General features: G+C 45.1%; 1 protein-coding gene across 1 annotated transcript in view; it reads right to left on the reverse strand.

Moving 5' to 3' along the window:
- Positions 1–11,601, reverse strand: part of LOC105286472 (nuclear migration protein nudC) — a 67,652-nt gene that overhangs the window by 36,903 nt on the left and 19,148 nt on the right. The window lies entirely within an intron of this gene.

Raw genomic sequence — 11,601 nt, forward strand, 5'->3', positions numbered from 1 at the left:
AGTATTAAGTACATAAATCTCGATTGTCTTTTAAAGCAAAAATAGCATCAGCGATATGACAGATTTTAAATGAAAATTTACGTTGCTAAAATTGATTTGTTGTCTGGAAAGATAACGAATTATATAAAAAACTAAATCCGGATAGGCACCGTGATCCAAGTATTCTGAAGTCAACAGGGCAATGAATATTTAATGTCAACCGGCCCAGAACGGCTACCTTTTATTCGCACGCGTGTAAAATCCTACGCGGAATTCCAAAAATAAGTTTTTCACGATACCGTCGGCGCCGGCAAAAACCTTTGCGCCGCAAAAAATACATCGGCACGCCACCAGACTGCTATATAAATTTATGCGACATATGCATTGCAAGTGTAACGAAACGACTCATGAAAATCAGAAACCGATGACACATCCATCCGGTTCGCATGCGTCTGGGGATCCATATTTAGCATATTTAGCAGCATAATGTATGTGAATATGTATATGTGTGTGTAAATCGAAGACTATTACAGCACGCTAGATTAATCACGTAAGTGAAACTATGTAATAAAAATAAAGTACCAAAATTTCCTAGACGTTACAAAATTCTCGTAAGGAGACACTCGTTATTGTCAACTGAGGCACGTTTAGTTAGCTCATTTATGAAGTCATTTCACCACAGTTTCATAACGACATTTCGCAACCCTCATTAAAGACGTCTCGCGAAAACGACTCGCGACAAGACGAAATCGAAAGACCCGAAGGACCAATTCGCGTTTCATGGACCGAGCAGACACTCTAGCAGGTCGTCTGAAATGTCGGATGTACGCTGTTACTCCAGTCATCCATTGCCTCACGAGACAATCGGCTGGGCGTCACGCGAACGTGTAGGCGTCGCGACGATGTTTCGCGACGGCATAACATCAGTATGACGTGCGCGGAATTCGTGGCACGTGGCAAATCCGCGTCCAAACGAATAAGGCAATACTGGGACAGAAAGGATGAAGAAGAAGGAGGTGGAGGATCGATTGCACCGCAGGGTTTCCTTTCTCTCGATCTTTGGCACAATGTTGGAAGACGTTGCAATCGCCCACGCGAGTATTCACATGTCCCCCTCATCTGCATCTTTCGACAAAGCCGGTCCAACACCGATCTGCATTCCGAGTGAATCACCGTTGCGCCGTCTTTCGCAGCGTGCTCGTGCCGAAGTTTCGGAAACTCCAACTTCGTCAGACTTAGCCGGCTAGCAGGTATTGCATGGGGCACGAGACATGGGACCAGACGAGTTTACGAATAAATTGCGAAATCGTGGACGATCGGGGACAATTAGAGACCGACCGTGTAACCGATCACGCGCCTCGTCCCATTTTACGCTACTCGTCTTACAGTACGAGAGCCGCCGCGCGTTTATTTCCACGCGTGCTTGTAAATGCTTCGGCGGATTCTTTTTCATTTCTTTTTTACTTCTCGCATTAAGAGTCGCATCGCGATGAAGGCGACTGCTAAACACTGAACTGAAAGAAGAAAACTTTTCTTGTTTCCTTTTCTCATTCTCTCGGCGGGAATACGTATATGGAATATCGGTATTTATCTACTTACGTACACGCACATGTATGTACGTATGTACGTACGTACGTGCGTGCATGCACGCGCGAGCGGTAAGAAACTCGAGGTGTTCTGATGTCACTGTAAAAACTCTGATGACTCACGTGAGAGGCTACGTTTCGATGAAACGAGCGATGTTATATGTGGAATTCAACAGGTAGGACACTGTTACGAAGTGTCAAAGTGATTTACCGAGCGATACGACGCAGTCTTTCGATCTTCGACGTGCGTTTAATTCGCCGTGAAATTGCCAACGAAAACTGGCATTATACCAAAATGCGATTTTTCTGTCTGGTTGCGCAAGTGACATTCAGAATCTATTCGTACGAACGAGATCCGCTATGAAGTTTTGTTCAATATTGGTATATTTTCTTTTTCTTTTGACAAATATGCCTTTTGCAATCCCAAACGAATTGCGAAGAACGTAAGTTTTATGAATATGTTAGAAGTTGGAAAACGATCGATGAATAGTAAAAATGACGACCATCGCGTGAGTGTCGGAGAATAGGTCGTGTGAACGAAGTCTTAGAAATTCCCGTGTGATATACGGAAGAAAAGCGGCATTTGACCGCTTATACATGAATTACAATTTACAACTTTTTCCGAGAGAATGCTGCAACGTAATCGTACGAGCTGATATAATAACTCGAAACGGGTGGCACGCGTTATCGAATAGACAGCTTCCGATATTCGTCGTGTTTTAAAGTGATAAAACGAAACAAGTATGCGATTATATAATCTAGAGGTGCAAGATTTTATCGGAGCATTTCTAAGATTAATAGCTCAGCAATATGCTTAGCAAAGGCATCATTGTATTACGAAATATAATTGCTTTCTTTCTAATGTGATCATGCAACTCTTACGACGTTTTATTTCTCGAAGCTATCGTGCAACTAATTAACAAGATATCTCAGGCAAAACTTATGCTAAATTTCTGGTAAAAATACACAACTTATCGCACCGAAATTTTACGTTCCGCATATTTCTCCCATGCGTGAGACTGTGTTTTAATCTTAAACTCGCTTAGTGGCCTTTGTCTTCTTAAAAGCATCCAAAACAGGATCTTACTTTCCATCGAAATATTGAGCTGATGGCTCGCTGCACAACAGACTTAACCGTGAACTTGAAGAACTGCGCTTCGTGCGCAAACATTCCTGCATATCTAGTGGCCATCGGGGATTCCCAAAATTCCCGTGGATCAAATGGAATCTCCGGCTGGTCTCGCCTCGCTCACTACAGTCGCCGGTTGCTAGCGGGGACCCACGTTAACGGTATCGAGTGTCATAAATTTACAACCAGGAACCCGATAGATCGGCTTGGACAGAATGGGTCTATCTCCGCCGCTCAATCGACCATGGCTGTGGATCGTTGACTTGCCAGCGATGTCGAGTACTTGGGGAATTAATCGCATTTATAACGTAAGAATTTCGTCAGTAACACGCGAACTAGCGGACCTATCTATAATCCATCCAGACGTATCCATGGAAAAACATGAAAAATTAACATAATCATAAATTTTTAAGGATTTCATTACGTTTTGGAAACGATCAGAATAACTGTACACTGACCGTGAACAATACAAGACCGAGCACCACTTCGCCCAGCTGACGATAATTATCCGAACGTGTCTATATAAAAAAATACGTTATAAAAAATTAAAATCTCTCCCGGCTGTCTCTTGCGATTCTATCGGTCGACCACAATCGTGCACCTGCGTCTCTTACGAGAAGGCAACTCAAGGTCCAGCCGATTATCTTCCGGAGCGCTGACTCGCCATTGACGAATCCAGTATGAGATTCGTCGGTTCCGCAGCATGCGTGCGCGCAGCAGCTTATTTCTTTATAAAAATGACGCCAGTCATTATATAGATGTCGAGTGCAAGTCCTATGCACAAACAAGTGTACCTTGTTGACGGCCGAGAAATGTCTGGAAAGACTTACGAGCCGGCGGTCCTTTCGTCGATTTCAGACTGAATTTCCGCTGTTTTCTCCCCGTTGTCGCCTATTCGGGGACACGCACACGTCCAGTCGAGCTCGTTAATCATCGGCTCGTGAAGGCTCGAGGAAGCTGGGCGCGCGTTCGCGCCTAGCGCGATCGTCCATGGTGTCCAGCACACGCCCCATGAATCTCAGTTGCATCGCGCTTCGACACGACGGCCGTTGCTCACGACTTGCTACGCTCGGCATAATTATAATTCGCTACCGAAGGCCAGGCGTTGAGTTACTGCCACTCGGCAGCTGTAATTTATAAAGACAGCGCCGTCGAATCTCGCAAACGCGAGGGATGCAGATCGTAACTTGGCTGTTAGTTATCGTTGACGTGCGATGCGCGCCATGTTCTTAATTATACACCAGTGTTTATCGTAATCGAACGTTCGAAACCAGCCCCGCAATCGCGTCGGATTATATTCCAATGTGAGTACTCCGTGCGGTAGCGATAAAGGTTCACGATTGTATCTTGCAGAATCAAGATGTAGTCAGAAATTTAAGAGAACTCGATAATCTAAGGAGAAAGGTGAAGTTACAGCATGAAGGAGAATATTACATTAAAAAAACATAGTTCCTTCGATTAATTTGATGATATAATATGATATATGATACGATTTTCTACTCGTTACACTCAACGAAGATATCTCCAGAGGTTTACTCCGTCTTCTTTGTCTACTTCTCCTGTATCAAGGCAAATATTGAAGCAGCCTCGCCTTCCTTTTACTTCTTCTTTTCTTTTTCCTTCAGTAAACCTCCCATTCTTCGGATAATAAAAATGTCGATATTATCGATCGTTAATGGTGAACCAGCGACTACCGGAGTCCGTGGACCGTTACGTAACAGCTTCCTCGGGAGCACGTGAAGAGTTCAACACGTCGACGTAGTCACGTGTGCGCGCATACAAGCGTGTGCACGTACGTTACGAAGGCGTGCCTCCTTCCGATAGCCACTTTCTTTTCGGCTTACCTAAGCCACACGCGCAAAGATCGTCCACGTGTTTTGCGACACGTCGGAGATAGAGATTTCCTTGCCGAAGCACTTGCTTGCACAATTCCCCAGCGTCCTTCCTTCCTTGATTCAACGAACGGTAAGCGTAAGACGAGATCACGCATCTCACGCGGAAAGGATGCGTGGAATGTTAAAACGAGACGCGAGCGAGACTAATCGTGGCACACGACATGACGAGTCTTGAAGAAAGCAAATGCGCCGTATTTCTGTAAAACTGAGATGCAATTACGCAACGCGAGATATCTTCTTATAGATAGAAGTTTTACGCTCAGCGGCGATGTAACGAACACTCTGAACGCCTGGAACAAACGTCGGAACTCATACGTTAGACTCGCAAATGAGTTCGGAGATCACGCGTGATATTTAAACCGTATAATTTTCCGATGACGATGCGACGAAGCAATCGAATGCAATAGGCACGGGCGTAAGAAGCGCAAATAAATGAGTTCCTCGAATTGTGGTGCATGCACGCTGATTTCTGTGGATTTTCTTCTCTCAGATTGAACGGCGATAGTTGCAAATATGATCACGCACAACAAAGGAATTTGCGTTTCCTAAACGGATGCGTGGGTGTGAAAGTGCTTCACGGCTCAAGACAGTCGTAAATTCGTTCAGTCAGGCATTCCTAAAACTATTAAACCGGGAAACGCCAACGAAATCGCATTGGAAAAAAATAGCTAAGCGGATTTTGATTCATGGCCCGGATATGGCAAGCAAATTACGCACCGCATTCAAGAACGGGCTTTTCTGTATGCCGATCAATTGGCGAGGAGAAAATTATGGAGGTTCGGGGAGATACGAGGCCGATATGAGCTCGCATATTAAACGGATGTTTGCGAAAGTTCTAAAACACAGACCGTAGCAATAATCAATTACAACGTATATCAAAATGAAAATCACACTTTTAATCAAAATTTTCTAGGTTTTCCAATCAAAATCTACGGTTTTTAAAGCAAATTAAACTGGATTCCAATTAGATTGCAGGATATTTCTTATATGAGTATACATTAGGTGTTCATTACGCTATAGCACAATCATGAAAAAGATCTAGAGAATTTATAATGAAAAGAGCCTCGCCTTTGCAGTTTAATCACGAGTTATGCTATGTTTTCAACTCTCTGCGCTCGTAATACCGTGAAACGTGCCTTTACGTGAAATATTCTTGCACTTAAAGTATCTCGCTCGCGTATTAGAGATTAGACGAGTAGAATGTACAAAGCAATATTAAAATTTCAATTCCGCTGGTATATTAATATATACATATATAAGAAATTCGCATGCGCGAGTATACCAATTATCACAGTGTTCTGTTAATTGAATGTTACGTGTTTGCTTACGGGAAAGTCTTCCCTCTCTGATTTCCCGTTGAAATATCTTTTCACATGTCACAGCTTGACGCTCAAAAGTATTATATTCGATTTCTTTAGTTCCATTACAACAATTTTCTTCAATAAAAACCGTCTGTGTAAGACACCAAATACTTTCCACGAAAATATTTCTTCCAAATAACAATTACAGTTACGCTTTTTACTGATCTGATTATTACTCGATATTATTAATCTCGAATGCGATCGATACTTTCACACATGCACAGCTCGAATTCGAGAGATCTAATTCGACATAATCTACATCCGGAAATTTAACGAGGAATCGGCGGGCAATCTGGCTTCACGTATCTCGGGGTCACGGGCACGGATATAGGTACGGTTCTGGGTCGATGAGATAAACGGATCGCGATCGGATCGGGAGCGGCGAAGGCAATAACGTAACACGCGAGAACGGGGGAGCCGTGTCCGGGTTCGCAGACGGGCACCGCTTCTCTCACACGGAACCATTCACGAAGTACCGCGGCGTTGATGAAGGGTTCCACGTTTCCCGACGTGTAACGACGTGTTCCGCGCTCACCTCGGCCCGTTTTAATCGTGGGATTTTGCGCGATCTCGGCTTTCGTACATGCGAGTCTGATCACACAGATCGAACCACGCATTCGTCCTCCACGTGCAAGAAATAGCACGCGCGATCTATCCCGGAACTAGCTATCTTACGGCACAATTGGCCGGGCTTTATTTTCATGCAGATTAGTACGAAGATGTATTCGATTACGTCGCCATGCTAATCAGCAGGCCAAGTCGGGATTCTTGAGCGATATATGAGAGGCATGAGACCGCGCGCACAACGCCGTAGCGTAGGGTACTATTAAAGCTTGCTGAAACGGAGTGACATGACGACGAGATCCTGAGGATATTGTACGAGAAAGCTTCTTGCATGTAGAATACTGCGCATTCACATGTCTCGTGAACGACGACTACCAGATGATGCTTGTACAACGTCATTATGAGTATCATCGAGACATTTCTACTATTATTTCAAATAAAATAAATCCGATATTATAGTACATAAATGTTTGAATGAATTTCACTTCCTTTGCACGGTAACGATTCATTCCACTCGATTAAAGGTTACTGACATTTTCGCTTGTTCCTCAGCAGTGATTTGCTATAGGTGACCGAAGGCACTGTTTAAATGTCGTAGACATTTCACACTTTGCAAACGACTCGAGCGACGTCGGCTTGAACCCGCCCAGGCTCCTTTCGTCATCTAGTGTCTTCGGCACGACTATAGGGAAAGTTTGGTATCCCATAATAGCGGTATGGTGCTACGCGAATTCTTGTACAGCGCACTGTCACAATCACCTTACGTGCATCGACGAAAACGTGACTTACAATTAGGGACTTGGAGGCAATTAACCGGTACGCCAGTTAAGTAATTGCGGCGACAGGCTAATCACGAGTAGACACCATGATTACGACCTACGAGTAACAGATTAATTAGCCTGCGCTTCTTTGGTTCGCCACGCGACATAGGATTGACATCTCCTGGGACCGCAGTTGGCTGCGGATTATTCATATTATTATCGCCAAAGTTATCTTCTAGGATTACAAAAACAGTTCGTGGCGATCATCGTCGGTTGAATATTCATGGACGCCATTATCGCGCACTTCATCGCAGAAGAGTCTGCCGGATAATCAAACAGAATCTACATAATCTGCACAAACCGCGTAGAATTTACGTCGCATGGAGGAATCAAGCTGATGGAATCAAGCGAATAAACGTTGCCAGTTGCATAGCGAGGTTCAGCCAAGATAATGGGTTTGTAACGTCTATCAGTTAAGTCGGAGCATAAAGGACAGGCTCTAAGTTTACGAATGTGCTTCGTGCATTTATTGCCGAGAACCTTTGCCGTGCCCGTTCCAAAGAGCCTTCATGCAGACGTATCTCGTGAGCGGCTCCGCTCGGCCATTCATCGTCGCGTACGTGCAACCAGCATCGTAGCGTTGAATGCGTAGTACGATCGACTTGCGCCAAGTCTTGAGCAAGCTTGGGAGGAGGCGCATAAAGGTGGTACGCAGCAGGGACAGGGACAGGTAGACGGACGTAGACACGTAATTAATTTCTCGAAGCGAAGGTTCGTGCTGGAGTGGGCGACCAACGAAATACGGCTACCAGGAAAGGGGGAGAGAGAAAAATACGACAAAAAGAAACAGCAAGTGCATAGCACGACGCGAGGCGCAGGAGAGGAAGTGGCCAATCCCTTTCGGCCTTGCTCGGGATCGAAAAAGATCGATATATCATTGACCGTGCGCGTTTTTACCGCGTGCGGACGCGCATTCCTCCCGGCGACGACGACGGCGACGACGGCGGCAGCGAGCGATGGGGATCAGGAAGTTGTCGAAAGCACGGCCTTGCTCCGCCGAAACGAGCTGAATAGATTCATGAGACAAAACTGTACCCCAAGTAGAAAAAATCCCGGAGGCGTGCGGCCCGTCGACTTCCGCCAACGGAACTTTAGCGTACGAACGTTGTGCCATACTACATACAGACTGGATATATCCATGTATGAACGAAATATTTTTTCTATGGGGTGTTTCTGTCATGTCAGCAATAAAGAAAAATTAATAACTGAGAGAAATGTCGTTTCGCCTTGAGAGGACAATAAAAATGTCGCAAAATTTGAACTATGTGGATTTAAAATCCGTCATTCCTAGCTTATAAAATGCTTCTCAGCAAAACACTCACGTAATTAAGGAGTAAGTGGATTCCCCAGGTATGCAGTTAATCGTGATTGATATAAACGCGAGTCATTGCGTTGGATGACAAGCGTAGGTGCGCCGCACGCGCGTGCTAACTCGTGTGGTCACATTTAAATTTCAATCGAGGCGCAATCGCCGTTAATGGAAAGCGTACAAATTGCACGTGAGGACGTACTCGTTTTTTCCAACGACAAGTAAGTAACGACGCTCCATGACTCGCCGGTGACGATTAATGCATGTTTGCGAAACGCGGCTAATAACTTTAAACGACTTGTACGCGAGTGCCTTCTTCGTTAACATCGTACTATCGTATGGCGTACGATACTTTGTCCTCTGCTATATACTTAAGAAAATAAGTAGCAGACAATTACAGAGATGACTAATTGCACAGCATAGTCATAAGTATGCGGAATGCCCTTGCTTTACTGCACTCTCTTTCATACGGCATCTTTGACTTAAAGACACAATTTCTAATACAAATACATTCTTCAGAGACACATTAATATTTCTTGCACACTATAAATAATTAGAAACTACAGTCTCTCATGTAATAATGCTTTAAAATGGCCACGCAAGTAAGCGTTACGATTTCATCAGAAACAGCCAGAATCGTGTTGGAGCATGTATCCGAGAGAGAAAATCAGCAGCCATAAATATCCGCAAGACGAAGGATTCAAGGTGATTCTGCTTAATTACCGTCTTATCAACAATTCTATTCTTAATCTCGCGACCACAGTCCGTTGACTCGCGTCCGTTCTTGCTCAACAATTAGAGAATATCCGCCGCGGCGTTTCTCTTTGTTGCAAAAAGAATAAAGAAAAAAGATAATCCGAAATTAATTGACAATGCAGTCGGGAAGTCGATCGCGGTTTAACGAATCACTTGACACCAGCTGCGATATTCGCGCGGGAAAGAGCACGCGCCACGGTCTGTTTAAACGGCGAGTTTCGCGAGATGTCCGTGATGGCAACCCGCGAGAGATCGGGCTGTCCATAAAAGCCACGTAACTTTTCGCCTTGGGGCAACCGGAGGTCGGCCGAGGAGGGACGGTGCACTTGACTCCGACGATCGCGAGATCGCTCCGCGAGATCACGACCTCGTAGATCTCTCTCGCGGGCCGCGAGCTGAACGACGCGGGAAGGGAATCGGGAGAGATAGCAAGGAAGCGGTCGAAGAAGGAAGCCGGGCGAGTTGGTCCTTGGATGCAATAGAGCACTAGGCGAGCGCAATTTCCGAGCTGAATATTTAATTTGCGCGGAAAGCCGAACGTGGTGATTAGACCTGATTTGAAACGCGCATACTCATGTCCTCGTCATCATCCTCGGACAAGCTAGCGATCGTGTGAGTCAGTCCCATCCGATCGAAATGGAACGCGTCAGAGGGGAGATCTTCCCAGAACCGATTTCAGCACGATTTTATGCGGATCAGCTGGATGCCAATGAAACAGCCACCTTTGCTCGCCGGAATTCAAGGTTACGAAACGGGCCGCCGGTATTCCGAGTGACAAACATTGCGTAAGGATGGTCGTTCGGTCGCGATTACAGCAAGTTTCGTGAACCTCGGACTCGGAAGTCACGTCACCCGCAAATCACACGTAATCCCAGCCCTCATCGCGTAAGGGATTTCTCCAAAGGGTTTGCACCAGATTGCATCCTGCCGATCGATTCTTCAAGGATATCGAATCGATTACGATATCGAAAATTGGGCATTCTCACAAAATCTGACAGGAAATTGGACATTTCGCGAGACAATTCTCGTTGTCCAAACTAACATCCGAGATTTATTTAAACTTTCTATCGTAAATATGAATGATACAGCTGATATAGCAGAATAACAATGAACATTTGGCCTCCAACGTGATCGCATTGCGTATTATGAAATGTCGATAATATTATGCGGGTAGCTATTTCCGTTCTGTTCCAATTCGTCCGATCGGAAAAGAGCGTGTGGTAATTCGCACAACTCTTCCATATCACATAAGACAGAGTGCAATTACCTTCGACGGCATACGTGAGCAAAAACCATGCCGGTATACGAAGATGCAAAGGATGCTTTTGAATCGCCAACATTCTTTCTTTTAATCACGTCACGCACGTAACAAAAACAACTAAATCGACAACAGTTTACGGCCTTACGAGGTCTTCCCACCGCATCGTTACCTACGCAAAACTGCACCGAGAACGAGTTTGCAACAGGAAAGACACGAGATACGTCTCGGTTTGGTTACGTCTGTATCACGTACTGTCTGCCGTGTGATATTCACGTAGAAAATTGTGAGCGATATACGAGTCGACGAAAAACGGAAGAGCTCCAGATTGCAGGCACCGTCACGAAAATAAGAAACCAACGTGGTGCGATAAGACGAACCCTCTTCCGGTCGTTGATCATGCTTACGATCGACAAACATGCTCGAAGGACATGCGAGAGTTACGAAGTACAAGACTGCAAATATTTCGTTACAGGAATAAAAACGGAATAAAAAAAGCGGATATTTCATTACACGCTAAAGCAAGGGAGGGATACTTCGTGACAGCAAGAGTGAATGTTTAATTTAACGATAATGTGAGGTCATTTAATATCTCACCGCGACGGGATTTCTCTCATCAAGGATTTCATATCTTCTCTAAGAGCGATTGCACGGAAGTCGATTAAAATTCCCCTGCCCCATTGCGGTCGCATTAATAAAATGTCAATCGAGCTATGGGAGCGCCGTATCATTACGCATTGTCATAACTCGTGCAATATTGTTCGCTGTCGTCTTTCCCCACGAGCAATATCCACGTGGTGAAGGAAACAAGTGTCTCCGTGTGGCGCCGAGGAGTGACGGCGAATGATCGCGGCTGCAGCCACGTTATTAAAACCGCAGCCGGAAGTCGAGATAAGACGAGCACGCACACCTTTCCCCGTCCGTGTTTGGCAAGAACGAAATC

This window comes from Ooceraea biroi, chromosome 5 (assembly GCF_003672135.1).
Source record: "Ooceraea biroi isolate clonal line C1 chromosome 5, Obir_v5.4, whole genome shotgun sequence".
NCBI lineage: Eukaryota > Metazoa > Arthropoda > Insecta > Hymenoptera > Formicidae > Ooceraea > Ooceraea biroi.